The sequence below is a fragment of the Diabrotica virgifera genome, chromosome 6 (genome assembly GCF_917563875.1).
Source record: "Diabrotica virgifera virgifera chromosome 6, PGI_DIABVI_V3a".
Taxonomy (NCBI): Eukaryota; Metazoa; Arthropoda; class Insecta; order Coleoptera; family Chrysomelidae; genus Diabrotica; species Diabrotica virgifera.
In genome coordinates, this window is record NC_065448.1 from 36,458,942 (window position 1) to 36,482,951 (window position 24,010).

Genomic DNA, 24,010 nt, shown 5'->3' on the forward strand with positions numbered 1-24,010 from the left:
ACAGTAGATTTTACATAACCTCGATTTAAATTAAATAAAATAAAACACTCCACTTTTGTTTCAATTTTAGATCTGGTAGGTTATGAATTTATGAAATAATCTGGATGGATGGATAACCTTGATAAATTTTTAGTTGAATACCAAAAAAAATTGTTGGAAGTTGAAAAATTTGGGCCAATCAGTTAGTGTATCCGGTGGGAGTGGGAGTGCAAATTAATGTAAAAAACAACCAAGGTCAAAACTAATTGGCAACAGAGCGAATAATGATAAAATGATAACGAATCGTAATCGAGATAAAACGTTAATCCTACCAGTTTTTCTCCCAGAGCTATGGGAAATTAATAGTACCAGTACTATCCAACGGGAAAATGAGCAAATTCTAAATATTTGTTTTTCCTTGGAAATATTTTATTAAAAATGAATGACCTACAACCTTTCAAATCAATAGGTATTTGATATGAAAAAGTCTTTGCATTAGGTCGTTAATTAACCTAAATAACAGAGGTTATAATATGGATGAGCTAAGAACAATCAACTCGCCAAGTCTATACATTTTGGTCTCCACATTATTGTGCAGTCAGGAAAAAATTTATTTCGAGAATTACAAGATACCCCTCCGACCCCTCCAAATGACCAAACCATCCAACCGCAAGATCGGCTATCATCGAGTCCCGTGTTCGCGCGCTCCGATTTCATGCAGTGAGTGAACCTAAAATGGCTGCCTGCTGCATTGCTGTCGCGCTAACATATTGGTTTTGTTGGCAGGGGCCTGTTTCTTCACACGATGTAACGATAATAGCTGCAAAATGGATGCTCTGATGAATTAGGATTTTTGAGAATAATGCAAAATACTCCATAGTAGCGAAAAGAACCTTTAATATTGCAAATAACTATTAAAAACGTTTAATCATGAAATTTCCTCAATTTATTTCTGCTTCAATTAGTTTTTAACCTTGAAAATCAGTTATTTTTCCTGTTGTAACATTTGTATAAATTATAGTTGTTGCGATTTGTTTAGCTCGATCAAACCTGATCCACTCTAAACATATTGAATAATATTTATAGATGCTTTAGCCATATCTTATTTTCTGGCCTTGTTCCAAATTCCTTTCCTTAAATATTACTTGCAGAAAGTTGTATAATTTTCCCAACATGTACGATGTATTCGAGATTTTTGTCTTTACTTATTGAGTCGATACTTCCTCTTTGGACCACTTCCTGATTACTATTTATAATAATATGTTTATTTTTCGGATGATAACATTCGGAACCAATGGGTACCACCCTTTAGAATAGGCAAAATGCCTATGCTTCATTCCCAGAATTATATTTGAAATTTTTTTCACGTTCTATGTACCTAATAGAAAATAGGACTCACCCTACCTGCCCCACCCCACCCCTTCCGTCAAAAACGTCATTTTTCCTTTTTATTTTATTTTTTCGATGGGTTGCAATCAATTTTAAAAACTCAAAAATTCACACACATAAGTAGTTGAGGTTTTTAAAAAAACTTGTCTATTTTTTATGGACCCGTAGGTTGAGGGTACACAACCTAAAACGATATTTAAAAAAAAAGCGTATTTTATTTAGAGATGGCTGCAGGTCTCTTTTTTATTTTGTGTATTTTATGAAAAAATATATTTCTGATTTTTTTCAGATTTTTTTCTTAAGGTGCCACCTTGGAAACCCGAAAAACTGGTTTTTGGAAATTACCCCCATTTTATACAATATAACATGGATCAAATCAAGGTTTTTTTTATAGGTTATATGATTTTTGAAGTTACTGAGTTCTTTAAGCAATTCAAAAATGGGAACGAAAATAATAATTAGGTTACATCATTTTATTTTTGTAAATAAGTAGTTGGGTTGCATTTTTTTTTGTAAATTATAAATTATTAGTCCCGCTTCATTTTACATTTTTTATTTTCCTCAAAATGTTTATTACTTGTGAATAAAAAACTTTTTCTACAAGAGTTTTCTTGCATTTCATTATTTTGAGCAAATCCTTCAGAAATTTTCAGATTGCGGGTAGACCGCATACTACAGTAGCACGGTGTTAATAAGTGTTAATTGAAATTTTTCCTGTCACGTCACATTTACTTTTGATGTTACAGAAAAAATGACGTATTAGCAAACCATAGGCGTCACGTGTCATTTTTGAGAGGTGTAGTAGTTCAAATGAATTAAGTTTTTTTGCCAAGACGGTGCAAAAATCTTGGACGGTAGTTATGTCTGAATACCCCATTGATAATGTGCCGCACATGGTACAGCTGGTTCCAAAAAGAACTGATACAACTCTTAAAGCGTATTTTGTAGAAAATTGAGCAGTGTACTTTCTTCTTCTCCTTCTTTTTGTTTTTGGTCTCGCTGCAAGGCAATTACCAGCACGATTTATAGGCGATCTTGATGTAGTCTAACTCTAAGCCATATCAAAATCGCTGACTATGTTCTTGCAAAAAGCTTTTGATGAGGTGTGATATAATGAATATGAGTTTAATTGTATTTGATTTATTAAATTTTGAAGGATAAATACTTATTATTTACATACTGTCACTGTCACTACCAAATCTTAAAATTTTTTTAGTTTAGTTTAGTAAAAGTTTATTTTATTATTTGTCTGTCATAATAAATATTTATATAATGTCAGACCAATCATACACTGCTCAAAATGATCAAATCTTACTAAGAGTCGTATCAGTTTTTTTGGAACCAGCTGTACATTCCCTATTTAAAAATAAGAGGTTGGGGAAGTGGAAGGGAGGGGGTTGACAAATGACAGATGAATGTATCGTGAAAATGTGTCCCCCTTAAAACAAACATCGACATGTTTCGTCATTTCCTTAGCGGTGCCCTTTAAGACATTCAAAAATTGGACGACACACATTTAACCCCCCCACCCCACATTTTACAAAACTCGTCTATTTTTTATAGACCCGTAGGTTAAGTGTACATGTACATATGCTTTTTCTCATGAGCATTTTTCAGTGCGTTACAGTTTTTCGATTTCTTTCTAACGCATTAAATTGTATATGATAGAAAAAAGGCATGTCGGTGATTACTTTTGTAATTACTCTAGTTCGGTGATTATTCTAGTTGTCGATAGATGGAGCTATAATAGAAAAAAATTTATTTACTAATTATATAATATATCTACGAATATAATCTGTACAATTTATAAGTCTATACAAATCAAAGAAAATACCATTTTCCGGAAATCGCCAGGAAATTTTGACATTCCTGTCAAAATTTCTTGAAGAAAAAGTCAGGACTTCCTTACTGTAAGGAAATGTCATTTCCTTACTGTAAGGAAATGATATTTCCGTACAGTTGTTAGTGTTCTACATAAATGATAGAAAACATTGTCAAGTTTGACAATTCAACCTCAATACGTTTCCATAGTAACCCAAGTAATTTTATTAGGAATTTCAAAGCACCATTTATTTGGGAATAAAATTATCGCGTTTTTTTTAAATCAATCAATATCTGTCGAATTTTAAACGATTTGCGGAAAAATAGTATGTTTACCTCGTAGGAAAAGCCACATTCCTGGACTCTGTGTTGCTAAGTCTCGGCTTGCGCCTCGACTTAGCAATCTTCACAGTCGTCCAGGAATGTTAAGCTTTTCCTACCCGGTAAACAATGTACTATTTATAAATGCAATAAATACAATTGATTTGTTTTTATGCCCAATTGCAAATAAAATTTGACAACTGTCAGATTTAACTAAAATGTCATGTTAGAATAAATGTTATAAATGTATATTATCACGGACTTATTCTTTTTCTCATGATCATCTTTCAGTGCGTCACAGTTTTTCGATTTCTCTCTAACGCATTAACTTGTATGTGACAGAAAAAAAGGCACGTCTGGGAATACTTCGGTAATTATTCTAGTTCGGTGATTATTCTAGTTGTCGATAGATGGCGCCATAATCAAAAAAGAATTATTTATTAAATAAAATAATAATATTATCAATATAATCTGTACAATTTATAAGACTATACAAATGAAAGAAAATACCATTTTATAAATGCAATAGACACAATTGATTTGGTTTTATTCCAAATTGAAAATAAAATTTGACAACTGTCAGATTTAACTAAAATGTCACGTTAGAATAAATGTCATAAATGTGTATTATCACGGACTTACCTTTTTTTCTATAATTTGTGACGCACTGAAAAATGTTCATGAAAAGGAGAATACCTTTTTTTCTATCATTTGTGACGCACTGAAAAATCCTCATGAAAAGAACCATATCCTAATTTTTCGAAAAAAATGTCAACAACTTTTTGGAGATGGCTAATTTTTTATTTTGTTTATTTTATTAAAAAATACATTTCTAATTTTTCCAGATTTTTCCGTAAGGTGCGCCACCTTCAAAAACCCAAAAACCGGTTTTTAGGGGTGTTTGGGAATTTTCAAAATAGATCAAATCAAGGTTTTTTGTCGGTTGTACATATATAATTTGAAGTAAATGACTCCCTATATGACATTCAAAAATTTTGCGAAAACCTTTAAACACCTCAAATGTTTTTTCAAAACTCGCAAAATCGCTTAAAAACCTCAAAAACCCCAGTTTTTCGGATTTTGGAGGTGACGCACCCTACGGAAAAATCTGGAAATCTGGAAAAAATCAGAAATATATTTTTGATAAAATAATCAAAATAAAAAATAGACCTGCAGCCAATTCCCAAAAAAATTGTACGCTTTTTTCGAGAAAAATTTCACTTTTAGGTTATGTACACTCGACCTACGGGTCTATAAAAATATATGTTTTGTAAAAGCCTCAACAAAGCGTGTGAATTTTTGAAGTTATACTTGTTTAGGCGCGATATGAGGGTGAATTTTAATATGATTAAAACCTTCACTCTGGGCGCAGTCGCATTATAACTTTGTTCTGATTGGATGTTCAAATGACATGTCAAAAATCATTCAATATGGCGGCTGTGGCACAGCTGTGGTTTGATTATTTATGGTTGTTGCGTTTTGAAATTTGTGGGAAAAGAAACAACAAACAAAAGTTAGTTAATAGTTATACTGCCTTTTTAAATAGTTTTCATATATATTTTTGGACTTTTGGACTATTTTGGACAAGGAAAACTCATTCTAATTTGGTAAGTAGTTTTTATTATAATCATATTGTAATTATACATTTGGATTAGGTTGGAATAAATTTATTTTCTCAAGAATGGGGATTTTAGAGAGAAATCCGAAATTAGGTCCGATTTTTATTTTTAAATTATGATTTTTTGGCGTAGATTTATTTATCTAGTAGGTATGTAATGCTTTGATTTACATACTTGATTTGATTACTAACAAAAGTTCTACCAATCTTCATCTAATATATTGTTTTCTTACTGTTTTGTTATATTTTAATATTTTCTTCCACAAAAATCAAACTAAATAATTTGATTAAATTCAGAACAACTGTCAAACGGTAAAACGTTCAGTTGCCCTATTTTTCCACATGACAAATAATGTGTAATTGGATGAGTGAGTCTAGACTTCGATTACGAATCAAAGCGCTCCCAAATTCGCGGGTTTGAATCCCCGATGCAAGTTTTTATTTTTTTATGCATTTTATGATTGTAAGTATATTTGTTATATAATTTTTTTTTTTCAGAAAATGCGTATTTAAAACTCTTGCCAACAATTATTATCGTTCAGAAATCATTTTTTCTTTGTGGCATTTTTCAATGTGTTTGTGTGCGTTTTATTCTTTTATTTTTTAAAATTTTTGGTATTGTCTTAATAAAAATTTTTGGAAAGTAGTAAGTATTAAAATTAGTTTAATATTTAAATAAAATATAAATAAACTGTTTAAAGTACATTATATAAATTTCGTTAAAATCACATAATATGTAATAGAAGTATTACTTCTTAGTAAATTATATCTATCACTATCGTATTATATAATTGAATAACAAAAACATTTATATAATTTTTCTATTTATTCACACTGTTTATTTGCACTGATACATAACTTATGAAAGATTTAGCAACTAACTTCAGCCTGTTGCTATTTTCTGTTGGTGTGCGCGCGCATCGTAAAAATTCACTCTCGCGTGCGCGTACTTCATACTGTCGGTTTTATAACAATTGGGTTGAGTCTATTTTTTAATCACATAGAATGTAGAAAAAATGAAAACATTAAATTCTGGTAATGAGGACATTTGGCATCTTAACGTGGGGTAGGTAAGGTTATTTTTTAGTACCCTTTAATGGCATTAGTACTTGGTTGGAAACTTGAGCATCACTTTTCACTATTGGTAATTATCATTGATTTATGGGTGTCAAGTGTCATATTTGCGAATGAATAATATGAAATTTGTGCGTAAACTATGAATTGGACATGCAATTTGAAATTTTAATGGATTGCGCTTATCTAAGTGCTATCTATAACTTGACCCTAATTTTAAATGGGAACACTATATACAAGAGTTCATAACTAAAAATTAAAGTCAATATATAATTACTGCCTTTTTGACAAACAGTAAACATGTTAAAGAGAAAACTAAGAGAATTAACAATTTGAAGATTTTTGACCCCCCTTCCCCCTACGTAACGCACTCTAATGGGCGTTTAACTACTGCGTAACGCAATTTTTGAAGATTTTTGACCCCCCCCCCCCCATCCTAGTTGAACGGCCCCAAATATCAAGACGGAAAGGAAAAAGTTGCTTCTATGAAAAACTTATTTGGACTTGGACTGACATAAAAAACCTGTATTATCAACATGGTTATAAAATTATCATTCAAAAGTTTATCAATGCAAAAAAACTTAAGAATGCTGCACACCGGAATTTAAAAAATGATAGAAAAACAAGCACTCAAAGAAGTTTACACAAGATTGGAATATAAGTAAAAATATAGTTGATGTACAGAAATATCAGCGATGATGCTAATAGTGACGATGAAGGTGTTGAAATCTTATTCCATAATTTGTGAATATTATTATTTTTGTACCTGCAGAGTATCATAGATACCCTAAAAAAATTATGAGGAACGCTACTGAGTAAAATAATTTATAATATATATTTATGCTAGGTATAATATTGAGCTTGTTTTAATCATGTGATGGTAAACTTATATTAATTCACCTATAGCTTAATAATTATTATCAATTAATTATTGTTTAAGTATTGACAATTTTCCAAAACTATAAAATTGAAGATGGGTATTTCAGAATCCGAAACGCTGTCACTTAAATAAACGTTAGAGAGATGTACTAAGTACTAATTAAAAAAAGAAAAACAACAAACACACGCTAGGTTTAAGTGCTAGGTTTGAGCCATTCGGCAAATTCCGTCTCCGAATCAGACAATGAGGTTATGTCAAAGTAAAATCCACCTAATCTATCCACCCATAAACCAAAATTGACAGGCTTACCTCTATTTTTGATCACCTTGTTGCAACATTTACACATTAACAAGGAAAATAGTTCATGAACACATCATTGTTTTTAAAAAATAATTCAAACTACAGATCAGTCAATATTCTAAGGTGTCAACACGGAACGGTAAACGGGAGAACGCGAAGCAAACATTCACAAAAGAATGAGGGGTCCGGTCTGCCGACAAGCGGTGTTGCCAAGAATCCTAGTACGTGCTCGCGCATAATCCAACTTTCACAGTACCCGTTTCGTCAGTACAGCTTGTAATCTTCCTACTTCGTCAGTATGATAAACTCCAATTCTGATCACCAAACGATAAATCCATCAAATAAACAATGAATACGGGAACTTAAGAAGTTTTTGGTCGTAAAAAAATAATGAGGAGTCCTCGTATATTAGATAGCTGCAGCTGCTGTTCTAATTTGGGAAAAACTTTTCGTGGAAAGGTTTTGTTTGTTCTTTTAATCTAATAGAGTTTCAACTATGACTTTGGTTTAGAAGAAACACTCTACAGTAGAGCATACATTAAAATATGGAAACCTCATTTTAACAAATACATTTCTAAAATGCTATTAACTCTTGACCTACTTAATTGTCACCAGGTTAATATTTGGTCTTCCTTTACAGACATTACCACAAATTTTATTTCTGAGATGTCGTAGTCTTTGCTGAAGATAGCTATAAAATCTTATAAAATAAATAAAATCCGATAGGTAGTCAAAATGTGCTAAATCCAGTCTGGAAAAAGGTTATGGAATATGCTGGATATATAATTCAGTTAAAATAATTAACTACTGAATTAATGTAACTAAATTAACTAAATTATTGACATACGATTAAATGGCTAGTTTTTCTGTATTGTTTTTACGTAAACCAGTTTTGAATTACATAATTATTAATACTCAATATAATGAAATAATGGAAAGATCATAAGGGATAGCATCAAGAAATTGTATTTCTTGGATAAAACTTAGAATAAAAATATACTTTAGATGAAAACAAATCTAAAAGGGCAAACTAAACGGCAACAAAGCAAATCGATGACCGTGAACGAAATAAAAAATTACCATATGGGTCTTCACATCTGATATTATCAACTAGTACTAGTACTACCTAGTACAGAGGAATGCTGCAAACTCATGTTAATTTTATTATGATGCTCATTAATGCTCAAAAATGCTGCATTAGAGCAAGGAATCTATTTTATTGAGCTCTCTGTATATATCATGTGGACTGAATAAATGCACGTTCAGACATTAAGTCGTAAACAAAAGAAATAAGGCCAAATCCGTAAAATGACTCTCGTCAAACGGAGTAAGTACACTTGGTATAGAAACAACTTGGATAGCAAAACGTTTCCAAGTTTCCATTACATTTCCTCTTGTCCCTTTTTGGAATTGATCGACACCAAAGCATCAAGGGAACCATTTCTCGCGCATGCTCACAACGAAGTAATAAAATATAGGGAGATAGTAAAACAGTTTTATAACTGGATAAAACTCGATTTCAAGGTCGAATATATGCGTCGTGAGGAAAGCTGGCCCCCACGGATCTAGATTGCGGTGTTGCCGATACTTGAGTTGCGCGGTACCGAGTTTATTTAGATGACTTTATTTGACCTTTTACGAAAGAGACAGATGTAGATATAAATACGATTAAAGCAAGATGTAGTTATACAAAACGGTGGAATAATGAATTCACTGTTATTTTTAGATGGAAAGTCATGAAATAGGTAAACCAAAGGTTTCCTAAATTTTTGGGCTTTGAAGAGTTCTTGGTATAGGAAATACGTCAAAGTGTTGGATACAAGCGGGACAAAAGTAATACCATAATAACCATAATCTTCGAAAATAATTTTTTTATATCTAACTTTATTGAGTCAACTTTATTCAACTTTATTGATCTATGACCTTGAGCCTATTTCTTTGTAGTAGTTGAAAAAGCAGTTGTTATGTTTTGTTTAATCTCAGCAAAATTAAAAACTTTTGCTCGAAACCTCATAATTCAGAGAAAAAATACTGCTCTACACCACGTGGCTTAATTGATGTTAGGAGTTATGCGAATCAAGGTGACCTTCAACAGATAAACATATCAAGTGGAATAATTTTTGTAGGAGTAGGAGTTAACAAGCTCTCGTCAGGAATTATAATTTTTCGTAATATCACTTAAAGTTAAAGTGATTAAGCTTACAGGAATATCCGCCTAGCAGGATTACTTTTTCAACCAAATTATCTAAAGAGGGTCAGAAATCCGAAAGGATCAGCCCAAGTAAAAAGTAAAATTATGTTTATGTACCTATATGGCTTGCTCTTATATATTATGTACATATTATTACTGATATTACTATTACAGGCTTTCGCGTAACAACAAGAAAGAATATTTGTGACACCAAACAGGTCGATCTAGGTATCGGACCGCAGAGCATGCGCGGTACATGGTCGGCCAAAATTAGGACTTGGCTCCCTAGGGGCGTGGAACGCGTGGGTTGATTACCGTTGACAAAGAACGCAAATAGATAAAACCTTACTTTTACTTTAAAAAATATTTTTTACATGCATTTATTCAGTTTAGAACTTCGTTTTTGTTCAAAACGAAAGTAGATAAAATATTTGGAGACGTCATGTGCACCAAACAATCAATGAGTCATTGATGATTAACTGAAATTTCTATCTGAACAATTTAAACGTAAAATATAAAATAATCATGAATAGTTAGATGTACCTAATAAATAGATACAATTAAATCAGGGTTTACAGGTATTAATTGCTTCACCTAAATAGGTACATCACGTAAAATAATAACTGTAATCATAAACAAACCATAATAATTTACTAATACAAATTTAGGATTTATTAAAAAATACAAAATTTAAACTAGGTATAGTAGACACGGAACTTTGTCAGAATGCGCAAAACTGGCCCTATTAAATGTTCGGTATAAATGTTTAAGTAATTCAATACGGCCGCTTTGAAGATAAGAGCTTTCCGACATTTTAACATTACATTAATGACACTATACATTAATGACTACTAATGACTAATTTTTATGATTAATATGATGTTAAAATATCGGCAAGCTCTTATCTTCGGCCGTATTGAATTACATTTATACCGACCATTGATAGGACCAGTTTTGCGCGTTCCGACAAAGTTCCGTGTCTACTATACAGTTAAAATTATTAGAGGATAAAATTTTAAGCAAGAATAATTAGACTTTTTTCTACTTTTAAGGACAAAAAAAGCAATTCCATTAAGGTAAAATATCTCATTTTTGTTGGTAAAAAAATATAATAATTCGTCTGTTTCTGGACTAAATTACGGTTCTATTGAACTTTGAACTCACACAATGTTGCCAAACTGAATTTTGTTATATTCGTTTTAAATTTTCCAACGGATTTCTGAGGCGTCTATATATTTACTAATAAAAATTAGAGCAAAATTCTATACATTTTAATACATTATGGTTTAATACATTTTAATACACTAGGTAATAATATTATAATAATTTTTGTAGGCAGTAAGCACTAAATTTTTTAATATCTACCTATTTAATAGTATTTGTAATGTGTACTGTTTGTTTATAAGTATTCCTATGTAAAACTGAGATAAGAGTATAAGATATAAGATTCCTTCGTAAACACATATGATTTACATGAGTATATAATATAGATATGCGTAATTCATAAGTTACAAGTTTCATGTACAATTCATAATTCAAGTAGTTTACACCCATAAATTAATGATAATTGATAATTAATGATAATGATAATTAATTATAAAATGGAAATGGTGAATTTAAGATATTATAATATCTACATTTTGGGCTATTGCAGGATATGAAACATTTGCAATAACCCATACAAAATTTGATGGTGTAATTATTTTTGATTTATGGATGTAAACTATATGAATTGTAAGTAACATGAAACTTAAAACTTTATGGAGTGTGCTTATCTATCCATTATCTAAATCGTATGATTATAAAAGAATCTTTTCGCAGACGGCGGATGTATATAGGAATAGGAATCTTCAGCATCCGATAAAGGGGCGGACAAGCTGGGCGACTGCCCGGGCGCCAAATTTTGAGGGGCGTCGATACACACTTATCTAAAGTTGTGCTCACTACGGAGAGCAATGGATTGTATCCTCGCTCCGACCTTTGCTCCCTGGTATTTATATTCGTGAATTCTCGCATTTAAAATAATGTATTTATTTTACATAGCGATCGAAACTATATTATCGATCGCTATGTAAAATAAATACTGTTATGATCTGCTTCTTATTAATTTTATATTAATTATTATTTATTTGATTAATTATTTAATTGTCGCAAATCATACATAAAAAATGAATAAAAAATCTCAGGGTGCCTTTTTATAATATCAAGAAAATGTCTAAATTATCTTACGTTATACTTATCTTCTCTCGTGGGTTCAGTATCTCTTAGTTGATCCTAATCGGGATAAAATAGGGAAAAGAAATAAAGCAAAATATAAAATAAACATACAGAATTGTCTTTTATTTATCAAATCGATACTCTAAAAATCTATCAAATCTAAAACCTGTGGACACAGATGTCCGAATGAAAGTTCTACCATTTAAATTTATTCTAGTTAAAAAAAAAACAATTTATCGGTTTGTTCCCGATGACTTTGGTACAACAAAATAAACAAAACCAAATTATGTATTCGCAAGATTAGCTATACTCCCTATTTACTTTCTGAAATATTGGAATTTTAATTCCTACGCTTTTTACTCAAAATTTTAGTTTCCGAACATAAAAATATCTTTCACATAAGTTGACTGACCTTTTGCTTCACTCACTCTGATGTCTTCTCGTGACCCAAAACAGCTCTCCCTCGTTGACTATGTTAAAGGCTACTCATCAAAGCCCTCTCCGTTCTCCAGCTTCAAAACTATCAGCATACCAGCACCAATTCTCCAACAAGCCAGGCCTCTTTTGACCAGTACTCGATTCAAACAAAACTCCAAAAATTCTCTGCTCTCCTTCTCACAATAATACAGAATCAAAGAGGTATTTCGTCTCAATTTGATCTGTCTCTCGTTCCACTTTTCAGCACTATTCTCCAGTATCAAACAACCACTGGTACTTGCTAACTATCTATCCACGAAAACGTCGAACTGCTCCTCAGCGATGCCAATAACATAATGACTTCTTTTTCAAACTCACTCAAACATTCCAACCACTTTTCCCCTTCCAAATTGCCAAGAGTCAGAAACATTTCTCTTTTCCATTCGACAAACAAACAGTCATTTTCAAAATTATTCCGACCATCCTAATTACTTTCGGGGAACTCTACAACATTTACTCGGGGTGAAACAAAGATATTAAAATTCCAAACTTTATTTTAAACCATTTTTCTAGAAAATTATAATTACCTCTACCTGTGGATTCTATAGTTCCCGTAATAAACAATCTTTTTCCATTTTAAACCTAAATACATCGTTCTTTTCACTTTAATTATTCACAAAACTCTTTAATGGTTCATCGGAAAGCTCATTAAAATAGAAATTCACTTACATCCAAACTAAATTCTAATAAATATTTACAGATCCATATACAGGGTGTATCAAATTTATGTGCCCGCGTTATTTAAAAAAAAATTTAATTTAATTTTTATTTTGCCTTTGATTGATAAATTGAAAACACAATAATACATTATTTTAAATGCGAGAATTCACGAATATAAATACCAGGGAGTAGGGTACAAAATACAGCCTTGCCTCACTCCACGCATGATTTTTACGTATTCGGTGTGTTCACCTTCAACTCTGAGGTTTGCAGTCTGATTCCAGTAAATGTTTCTAATTATTTTCAGATTTTGGTTGTTAATTCCTACTTCTTTTAATATTTACATTATTTTGGCATGCTGTACTCCATCAAACGCTATCTCGTAATCAACCAGACATGCGTATATATCGCAATTGACGTCTCTGTATCTCTGGAATAACACTTGTATTGAGCACTGGAATAATACTTGAATTAACTTAAATTTACCCAAATTTAACAATAGCTCTTCGCATTCTGCTCATATCTGTTGCCACTGCTGAACGATCTCTTTCTAAACTAAAACTTATAAAACAATATTTAAGATCGACCATCAGTCAAGGGCGGTTGACAAATTTATCTATTATCTCTATAGAGTCATCAATATTAGATATATTAGATGATATTCACCATGTTATAAAAGATTTTCCGAACTGAAGGCGCGAAAAGTGAAAATTTTCTGAAATAGATGTTGTAACAAACTAATTCCTTACGATACGCCCCTGGAGGGTAACTGTAGTTATGATCGTCAAACGACACGACATGCTTTTGCAAAAGTTCTGTGTTTTGGGAAGTAACCTGAATAGAGTGTGTGTGTGTGGTCTACTCTGACCGTAGTTTTTATCTTTGATATTTAGAAGATGCTAAAAGGAGAGAGACAATATTATTTGGCGTCTGTTTTTGGTTTAGTTAGCATTCAGAGTTTGTACCGTAAAGACGAAAATACACCATTTGTTCGATGATCGTGATTTTCACTGTAATAAACCCTAAAACCTGAGATAATTATGTAATTTACCTTTACAATGGCGCCCAACGTGGGGCCTACGCGAAAATTACGCGATAAATCGTATATTTCGGTAGTTTAAATAAAAAAGTGCGATTCAGCATAGTAATTACTTAAGCGTTGGACCCTCTTTCGACGGTGTTCGCGTGAAAAGTAAGTTTCGATAGTTTAATCGGACTATTTTCACTATAAGCTATCTAACTCAACTAAGTGCTTCGCTGATTAAATAATTAAGTGGACCTACACTTTGTTAAGCTTCGCTGATTAAATAATTAAGTGGACCTACTGTTTGTTTACAAGTAACAAAGTGATTCGTTTTAGTTATTCGGGCGCTTTTGTCTATTTAATTATTTATTAGACAATTGATTGCTTCGGTTACGTGTGAAAACCTTCTATTTTGCCAAACTCGGAAGTGATTTAGTGCTAGTTGTTCCAAGGATCGTAAAGGTGGTGTGCAGAAAGGTGCTTGAGGTATTCTTTATCCAAGCGTGGACACAGCTATTTACTGGCAAGTACATTCCAATTTTGCATGAGCACTCATTTGTACCGGGTGTCCCAATAAGAAAGGCTCTCGGCCATATCTCAGGAACCGTTTATAGTACTGATTTGAGAAAAAAATATTTATAACAAAAGTTGCCTCGTGAAACGCCTGGAAATTGTAGGTCTACCGCTAGAGGGCATAAATGAATATCAAAAATTAAAAAATCAAAATTTTACAAAATTTACCTAATGAAAGGGCACTGGAAATCTAATCATCGTATTCTTCATAAAATTCGGCGAATATTTGATTTCACAAGTTTAAGTCTACCTTTGCAAATAAGAGGTGGGGGTGAGTGGGAACCTTCTTATGAAAGAATGGCTGTAATTCCGGTTCTGCTAAATCGAATTTTACATACTTGGTCTTGTTGAAAACAGCTCTTTTTCGTCAATGTAACTGTCTTATTTTCAAAGTAGCTTAATAAGTAATCTGCAAGCTAGGAGGCGTTATTTAATTATTTTCAGAAATCTAGTTTTATTTGGAAAATATTAAATAGAAGTATGCATTTTTAATCATGTATTACAAAGTTACACCAAATTAGCAACATAATACCGAAAACCGCATGTCGATACCTTTTTTCTATCTCGAGATATCTTAAGAAATGTGTAAATTTTAAACATAACTGTTACTGTCACCGGTAAACGAGGTTAAGGAAAAGTAGTGTGCTATGGAAAAAACAAATCAACATTCTCCAGATGTAAACGTATATAATTAATTAAAACAACAATAAGGCAAACAACACTATAAAATATAACAAAGAAATAAAAACTCACTTAGTCTTAGTGACTGCCTAAATGTTCAAGTTGTTGCCAATCATTTTCGATGCAAGCATTTACTCTTTCAAGAGCAGATTGAATAGCAACAGATTTAACTGTTTTAGACTTTTATTTATGAGGACGGATTAAAGACCTTGTTTTTGCCGCTAGGTCCACTACTCGAAAAAACATGATCTAGAATCTAAAGAATACGAAACGCCATTCAAAGCATTGCGAAAGCAGAAATTGAGACTGCTGTTTAATCTACTCTTGAAAAAGTAAATGCTTCCATCGAAGATGATGGGCAACAATTTGAACATTTAGGTCGTCACTAAGTAAATAGTTGCTTTTATTTCTTTGTTATATTTTATAGTCTTGTTTGGTTAATTGTTGTTTTAATAAATTATATACGCTTACATCTGGAAAATATTTCTTTGTTTTTTCCATAGCACACTACTTTTCCCTAACTTCGTTTACCGGTGACATTAACAGTTGTTTAAAATTTACACGTTTTTTAAGATATCTCGAGATCGAAAAAGGTATCGACATGCGGTTTTCGGTATTATATTGCTAATTTGGTCTAATTTTGTCATACAGGATTAAAATGGCATACTTGTATTTAATATTTTCCAAAGAAAACTAGATTTCTGAAAATAATTAAATAATGCATCCTAGATTGCATATTAGTTATTAGGCTATTTCGAAAATAAGACACTTACATTAACGAAAACGAGCTGTTTTCAACAAGATTAACGCCCGGTTTCATAATAAACTTAAAGTGAACATTAACTAAAGTTCACTTTAACGTTGACATTTACCCATATGAATTGCATTGATAAAGGTACCAACTTAAAATTTAAAGTCCACATTACCTGATTATGAAACCGAGCGTAAGTATGCAAAATTCGATTTAGCAGAACCAGACTTACAACCATTTTTTCATAAGAAGGTTCCCACTCACCCCCACCTCTTATTTGCAAAAGTAGACTTAAACGTGTGAAATCAAATATGCGCAGAATTTTATGGAGAATACGATGATTGGATTTCCAGTGCCCTTTCATTAGGTAAATTTTGTAAAATTTTCATTTTTAAATTTTTGATATTCAATTACGCCCTCTAGCGGTGGACTTACAATTATGAAAATAATTTCCAGGCTTTTCCCGAGGCAACTTTTGTTATAAATATTTTTTCCTCAAAGTTGTACTATAAACGGTTCCTGAGATATAGCCGAGAGCCATTCTTATTGGGACACCCGGTACAATTTGCGTTCCACGCAAAACATTGAACATTTGAGTACGATAAAAATTACTTCTGAGTCGGACTCTGTTTCAAATAGATCTGTGGCAATAAACGTTATAGACATGACTCAAAACGTAGTGTTGACCAACTAACAATTTAAAGAGCTGTTATCGAAATTGGCGATACAAAGTGCTCCCGTTTCGCGGTCGGTCCAAAGTGGCAACCTGTCGAAATGCCATTCGCGTTTTAATGGACACAAAGATACCGACGTAAATGCTTTCATTAGCGCTGTAGAAATTTATAAAGATTGTGTATTAGTGTCGGACGAAAATGCATTTCGGGGAATCGCTATGCTTTTTGATGGTTTCGCGGCAAAATGGTACCAAGGCGTCAAAGATACTATTGAGACATGGGAGGAACTTGTTAGTTTGCTAAGAGTTACGTTCGGTCCGAAAAAACTTTCATATATTGTGTACCGCGAGTTATTCGCCGAGGAGCAAGACGAAAAAACGACAGTGGACGTCTTTGTTTGCCGTTGTAGGGCTGTTCTTGCGCAACTAGAACCAGGCAGCCTTACAGAACAGATCCAGTTAGATATGGTGTATGGATTATTAAACAAGGGGATTCGAGAAAAGATTTCAAGAGATTCCGTTTCCACTTTTACGGAGTTGCTTACAGCAGCACGGAAAGTTGAAGATAAATTTGAGAAACCTTGTTCTAATAAGAACGAAGCCACCCACAATCGAGAATCGTACGAAAAACGGCCGCGATGTAGCTATTGTGGTGCTCCCGGTCATTCTGAGGATGAGTGTCGAAAATTACGTGATCGACAATCCACCGATCGACCTACGACTTTGAAAGAAATTGCGAGTTCTTCGTGTACGGTCGGTGCTACCGTCAGAGCAATTACTTCGAATTCGCCGCGCAATAGCCTAAACACCCCGTTAACGTGTTACGGTTGTGGTAATCTGGGATTTATTAGGACTAACTGCCCAGAGTGTAGGCATACGGAAGCATCCGCGATAGATTTCTCTTCCGTAGATATGGCTCTAGGTTATGAACGAGCTCGACCCAACGAAAAAAGATGGAAGAATACCTTCAGAATGGGGGGAGAGCCTGCCGGATATGCTAATACGGAAAATAGCGCACCAAATTCACTACCACTTTACCGGGTGTCACCTGCCAAGAGAGAAGTGCTTGGGACTGAGTTGGATAGACCCTTGGGGGAAGACATCGTCGAAGAATACGGAAGTGTTTTGGGCGCGCCGGTTGTATTAGTGCCGAAAAAGGATGGCGGTACAAGACTTTGCTTGGACTATCAAGGCCGCGTCCCACCATCAAATAATTTGATCAAACTGGTTTGAGCAAACTGAAAGTTACAGTTAGTGACGTCACATCCTGAGTGTTCATTGTGGATAATAATGAAAAATTTTAATTTTAAATAAAGTACAAACAAGTTAGACAACTCAATACAAAAAATTTGATCAAACTAGACTGATAGTGAGAGCACAGATTTTTAGAATTTCAAAAAAACTGCAATTGTGACGTCACTTTGACGTACTTCCGGAGTTTGCTCAAACTGTTTGATCAAATTATTTGATGGTGAGACGCGGCCTTCACTGTTTAAACACCATAACTAGTGGCTTGGATCCTTTATATGACTTGCGATTGGAGTATCAACAAGTGAACGTCGTGGAAGTTGATCCGGGAAAATCTGCAGTGATATCGAAACGGTTACCTCCGATAATCGTGAAGGAAGCTCCAACGCCCGTAGTGCCAAGACGAAGACGAGGACGCCCCAGGAAGAAAATTGCAACTTCTGCTGGCCCCTCCTCTAGCGAGTTCGATGCCAGGGGGGAGACTGTAACAAACTAATTCCTTACGATACGCCCCTGGAGGGTGACTGTAGTTATGATCGTCAAACGACACATGCTTTTGCAAAAGTTCTGTGTTTTGGGAAGTGACCTGAATAGGGTGTGTGTGGTCTACTCTGACCGTAGTTTTTATCTTTGATATTTAGAAGATGCTAAAAGGAGAGAGACAATATTATTTGGCGTCTGTTTTTGGTTTAGTTAGCATTCAGAGTTTATACCGTAAAGACGAAAATACACCATTTATTGTTCGATTATCGTGATTTTCACTGTAATAAACCCTAAAACCTGAGATAATTACGTAATTTACCTTTACAATATTTATTTTCATGTTTACCTGTATCTTTAGTTTTTTACGTTGTTACGTCAAATATTTATTTTTACTTAACTATTAGAACTTAGTTTATTTTCCTGTTGCATGTATGATAATTTTTAGTTATTTTTGTTTGGTTACAATAAATAATTGTTCATTTTATTCACATTGTTTAATTTAACGAGACGATTTTAAAAAAATGCATATTTTTGGGCGCCATTAAATGTTTTACACACAGGCGCTAACACGTGCTGGCGCGGCACTGATCATACACGAAATCAATGTACACTACAATAGGGCTTTTCATTCACAGTCATTTGTTTCGAGCTTCTGTCATATGTCGTATAATCCGTGTATATTAATATTATACACAGATTATACAACATATGACAGAAGCTCGAAACAAATGACAATCGATGAAAAGCCCTATACAAATGTGTCAAGTGTGCAGGACAACACGACTACCGTAAATGTGCAAAGAAGAAAGAAGACGGAAAACCAGCAAAATGTATTCTATGTGGGGGCGCTCATCCTGCGAATTATAAAGGCTGTCAACGTTGAATTACTAAATAAGAGGTTTCCAAAAAATCCCGAACAACAATAATAGTGTAGCGTGACTATTGTAATTACTTCTAATTACAATAAAACTAGCGGTTCGTAATTTATATACGACTTTATTTATATAAGTTACAGACGAATTTATCTTATACACTAAACTTATTTACAAAATATGCCCGTATTTATACCCAGTTGTTATTCTGGAACAATCGACTCCCATCTCGAGCTATCGGCTTGTTCCGCCTACGTGACGTACCTTCCAGAATTCTCCGGCGAGGCCTAGCACATCCGATTACGTCATTCTCGAGGTGTTTACTGTTATACGGGGATCAGCCAAGATTTCTCTTCCGCTACAATAGAAATGAATTCCAAAAAACCCAATCAATTTGTTATATCTTCCGATTATATAGGGTTTTTCATTCACAGTCATTTGTTTCGAGCTTCTGTCATATGTCATATAATCCGTGTATATTAATATTATACACAGATTATACAACATATGACAGAAGCTCGAAACAAATGACAGTCGATGAAAAGCCCTATATACGGAACACAGAATGTCACTCGCTGGCATTCTGTCACTTGCTGACATTTTGTCACTTGTCGAGAGAGTGTCATGCACATTATACATTTTGTGTACATTACATTACATTACTGGAATAAAGTATAAATTACGAATTAGGAGTTTATTTCCAAAAGCATCGACCACTATATTTACAATATACACTCTGAGTTTCGCTGGTGTCGCTCCTAGAGGATTACTAATGCAACTTTCACCGGTAATTTTTAAATTTATTATTTAATTGTTATCGCTTAATATTTACAACGCAAAAAGGAATTAAATTGTAATCGATTTTTTAAAGATTTTGTTAATCATTTTAACGTTCTATTATGGAATATTAATTTCTTACTTCGGATACTTTCACAATTATCGTCTAGATGGCACTTAGATTAATTTATAATTACATATTACCAAGTATTAAAAAAACTTAAATTCAGTATTTAAAACGTAAGTATATTTAAGGTTAAAATATACACCACAGCTTTGAACAATTAATATTACTTCCTATTAATGTTTTTAATTTCAATGTTTTAAATTAATCATTTTGACATATATGTCAAATTTTCAGTAAAAGCTTACAGACTTGTCACTACTGGCGTTCGCGAATTTTTTATTATCCCCTCTACCTACGAGCTCATAGCGTATAGGAAATACATACGAACACAAAAGTTGGCGACGAGGATGGGATAGGGTACATACGAACACAACACAATTTATCTATTTATTTAATGAAAAAAAAATATTTTTATAAATTGTTTAATTTTTTTTTAATAAATGTAGCAATAACTCAGAAAATATGGCATTTAGGTATAGGGAATAGCATATAAAAAATAATCAGTATCCCTTAAGAATTCCGAAACGCAAAAAATATACAGAGTATTCTATTATAAATAAGAAAGTTTATTAGATTTACAGAAAAACGGAAGATTTGACAATAATGTAATTACCACTATAATATCGGCCGCATAAGACCCTCACCCACCAAAATCCATAAAAATCGTTCTAGCGGTTTCCGAGAAATTACCGTGTTGCCAAACTTTTTCGCAACCCTGTATGTATTGTTTGTAATAATTGTGAAATGTATGTTTGTATGTAGCATATTATCGGAATGTTATGTTTGTTCCATACTAGAGGTCCAGTCATTGGACTGACCTCTCTAACGTCAATTATTTTTTACTTTAAACCCCAAAGACGCTTATTGTTAGAATGTTTATAACCAACAGATTGCTGAATAAACTTTTAAAAGTAACTAATCTGTCAAGATAAAAATCAAAAGCATCAGAAAACCCAAAACGGGTTTGAGCACTCGAGAAATTCTGACAAGTCATTTCAGTAAAGGATCCCCCACACCGGCTCGAAACATTCTTTCTCTCAGCGGACATGGAATTGCAGCGGAACACCAAAACGGCGGTATATGGACACTGGGAAATGCAGGTTCCGCAAAGGCAGCGGTAGTACACCGCCGCTTCACAAGCCATGCGTGCAGGGTTTTCCGCTACCGCTATATTCTTCCGCCGATTTGGAATTGTTGAGTAAATGGTGTTTTACACGAAGGAGCTAATCGAAATAGGGAAAAAATATAGTCCATAATTATTTATGAGTTATTTAAGCACGGTGGAGAGCAGATCACCAAGGTGATGCGAGAAATTGTTTGTAAAATTTGGTCTGAGGAGCAAATGCCTGAAGAATGGAGTTTAGGCTTAATATGCCCGTTACACAAAAAGGGAAACCAACTGGAGTGCAATAATTACCGCGGAATAACTCTCCTAAATACAGCATACAAGATATTGTCAAACATTTTACACGAGATATTGAAGCCCTATACCGAAACGTTTCTAGAATATAAGGCAGGATTCAGGCGCGGACGTTCAACCATTAACCAGATCTTTACACTACGACAGATCCTCGAAAAAGCGCAAGAGTTTAACATAGATATGTACTATATTTTTGTCGATTTTAAAGCGGCATATGACAGTGTCTTAAGACCAAGTCTTTACAATGCTATGAATGAGTTGGGAATTCCAAAAAAACTCATATCTATGATAAAAGTGATAATGGTGAAGATGCTATCAGCAGTAAAAATTCAAAACGACTCGTCAACCCCATTCGAAATACATAAGGGGTTAAGGCAGGTAGATGCGCTGGCGTGTCAGCTTTTTAATGTAGCATTAGAAAAAGTTGTACGAGACGCTAATTTAGATAGCAGAGGAACAATATTTAATAGATCAGTCCAAATTCTTGCATATGCAGATGACGTGGACATTATAACAAGAACCAGGGCGAGAACTGCGGAAATCCTAACCGATCTAGTAGCAGCAGCAGAACTAATGGGGTTACATATAAATCAAAATAAAACAAAATTCATGGCGACCAACACAAACACAAGAGCTGGAAATGTTGATGCAGATCTAATCATCAATGACCAAAACTTCGAAGCGGTCAAAGAGTTCATATATCTAGGGACATCGGTTAACCCCAATAATGACACATCTGAAGAAATAAAAAGGCGAATAATAATTGCAAACAGGTGTTATCATGGTCTATCAAAGTACTTATCTAACAAACGTATGTCTCAAAAAACTCGTATAAGGCTGTATAGAACATTGATAGTCCCCGTTCTCACATATGGTTCAGAGGCATGGACGCTAACTAAAACAGATGAATCCGCTCTATCAATTTTTGAAAGAAAGGTACTACGCAAGATATTCGGAGCGGTTTGTGAGAACGGAATATGGAGGCGTAGATATAACTTTGAACTGCAGAATATCTACAAGCAAAGGTTTGGTGGAAAAGATATTATCACTATAATTAAGCGAAATCGCCTGCAGTGGGCAGGACATGTAGCCCGAGCCCCTGAATCGAACATGATAAAAAGGATTCTAACAGCTCAACCCGTGGGAATGAGAAGACGGGGTAGACCAAAGTTGAGGTGGATAGACGGGGTAACACAAGATGCCGAGAAGATCGGAGTCGGCAACTGGAAAGTGCAGGCAAGGGACAGAACAGAATGGCGTAGAACGCTTGAGAAGGTCGAGGCCCTCTAAGGGCTGTAGCACCATGATGATGATGATGATGAATTATTTATGACCGTTTTTTTGCAAAAATATATGAAAGAAGATCAACATTTTGGCCAGTTAGTACGTTCTTTAACGGTAAAATATTGCAAAACTTCTAAATTTTAAAGAACCGCTTAGATTGACATGAAATTTGGCATACACATAGCTAACAAGTCAAAGAAAAAAAGTGATATTGTGCCGAGGTGTGCTTTTGTCCTGGGGGTGAGTTTCACCCTTTTTGGGGGTGAAAATCTATACGTACAAAGTAAGCCCGGAAATGGATAAACTGACTAATTTTAAGTAGCTTTTGTTCTATAGAGTTTTTTCATTAAGTCAATATTTTTCGAGTTATTTACGAGTGAATATGTTCATTTTTCAACAAAATAACCACGCTTTTAGACGGTTTTTCGCAAATAACTCAAAAAGTAGGTATTTTGTAAAAAAACATTCTTAGCAAAAATATAGCCTGTAAAAAATTGAAAAAATGGTGTATATATTAGGTCTCTATACCTAGTAGAAGCAGAATTATAGCTAATGAAAAAATAGGTTCATATTCGTCAAATTCCAAATAGAATATTTTAACGTGAAATAACCAAAAAATAAAGCATTTTTTGGGAAAAACGCACTTTTGTTTTGTAAAAAAAATTCTAGCATCAAAAGTAAACAAGTTATGCTCAAAATAAAGTTAATCACTTTTTTTGGTAAAAAATAGGGAAAATCACCTCCTAATTAGTATCTCAAATGAACTTAATCGTTACCACTTCACAAGTTTCTTTACTCGTGTATGTATTATTTATATGATCTGTAAGTTTCATCGGTTCGAAGTACTTATTTTTGAAAGGGCTGCAGTTAAAAGGGCTTGGACAAGTCACTGATTACGAGTGTATGCAAATTTAGAAACACCAAATCTTAATCAATTTTTATTTTAAATAAAAACAAAAAAATACAAGATATTCAAAAAAGCAATGCTGACTTTTTTGTTTTTTGTGATTTTTGGTATCTCTAACAATTTTTAAGTTATTTTGAAAAAAAAAACTTTTTTTTCAAAACTAAGAATTTTAAATATTTTAATTTAAAAACAATTTTTTTCAAAAATAAGCACTTCAAATCGATGAAACTTACAGATCATATAAACACAACATAAGTAAAATA

General features: G+C 33.3%; 1 protein-coding gene across 4 annotated transcripts in view; it reads right to left on the reverse strand.

Annotated features, from left to right (window-relative positions):
- The window catches only part of LOC114335171 (activating transcription factor 7-interacting protein 1), a 138,466-nt gene that overhangs the window by 97,981 nt on the left and 16,475 nt on the right, over positions 1 to 24,010 (reverse strand). The window contains exon 1 of one of the 4 annotated variants that reach the window (XM_028285354.2): positions 7,392 to 7,582. The exons of 1 other annotated variant lie outside the window; for it this stretch is intronic. The gene's annotated coding sequence lies outside the window, so the exon portion shown is untranslated. Of the gene's footprint in view, positions 1 to 7,391; positions 7,583 to 24,010 lie in introns of those variants that run through there. 2 more of the 4 variants (XM_028285353.2, XM_028285350.2) reach the window with 2 other exon arrangements.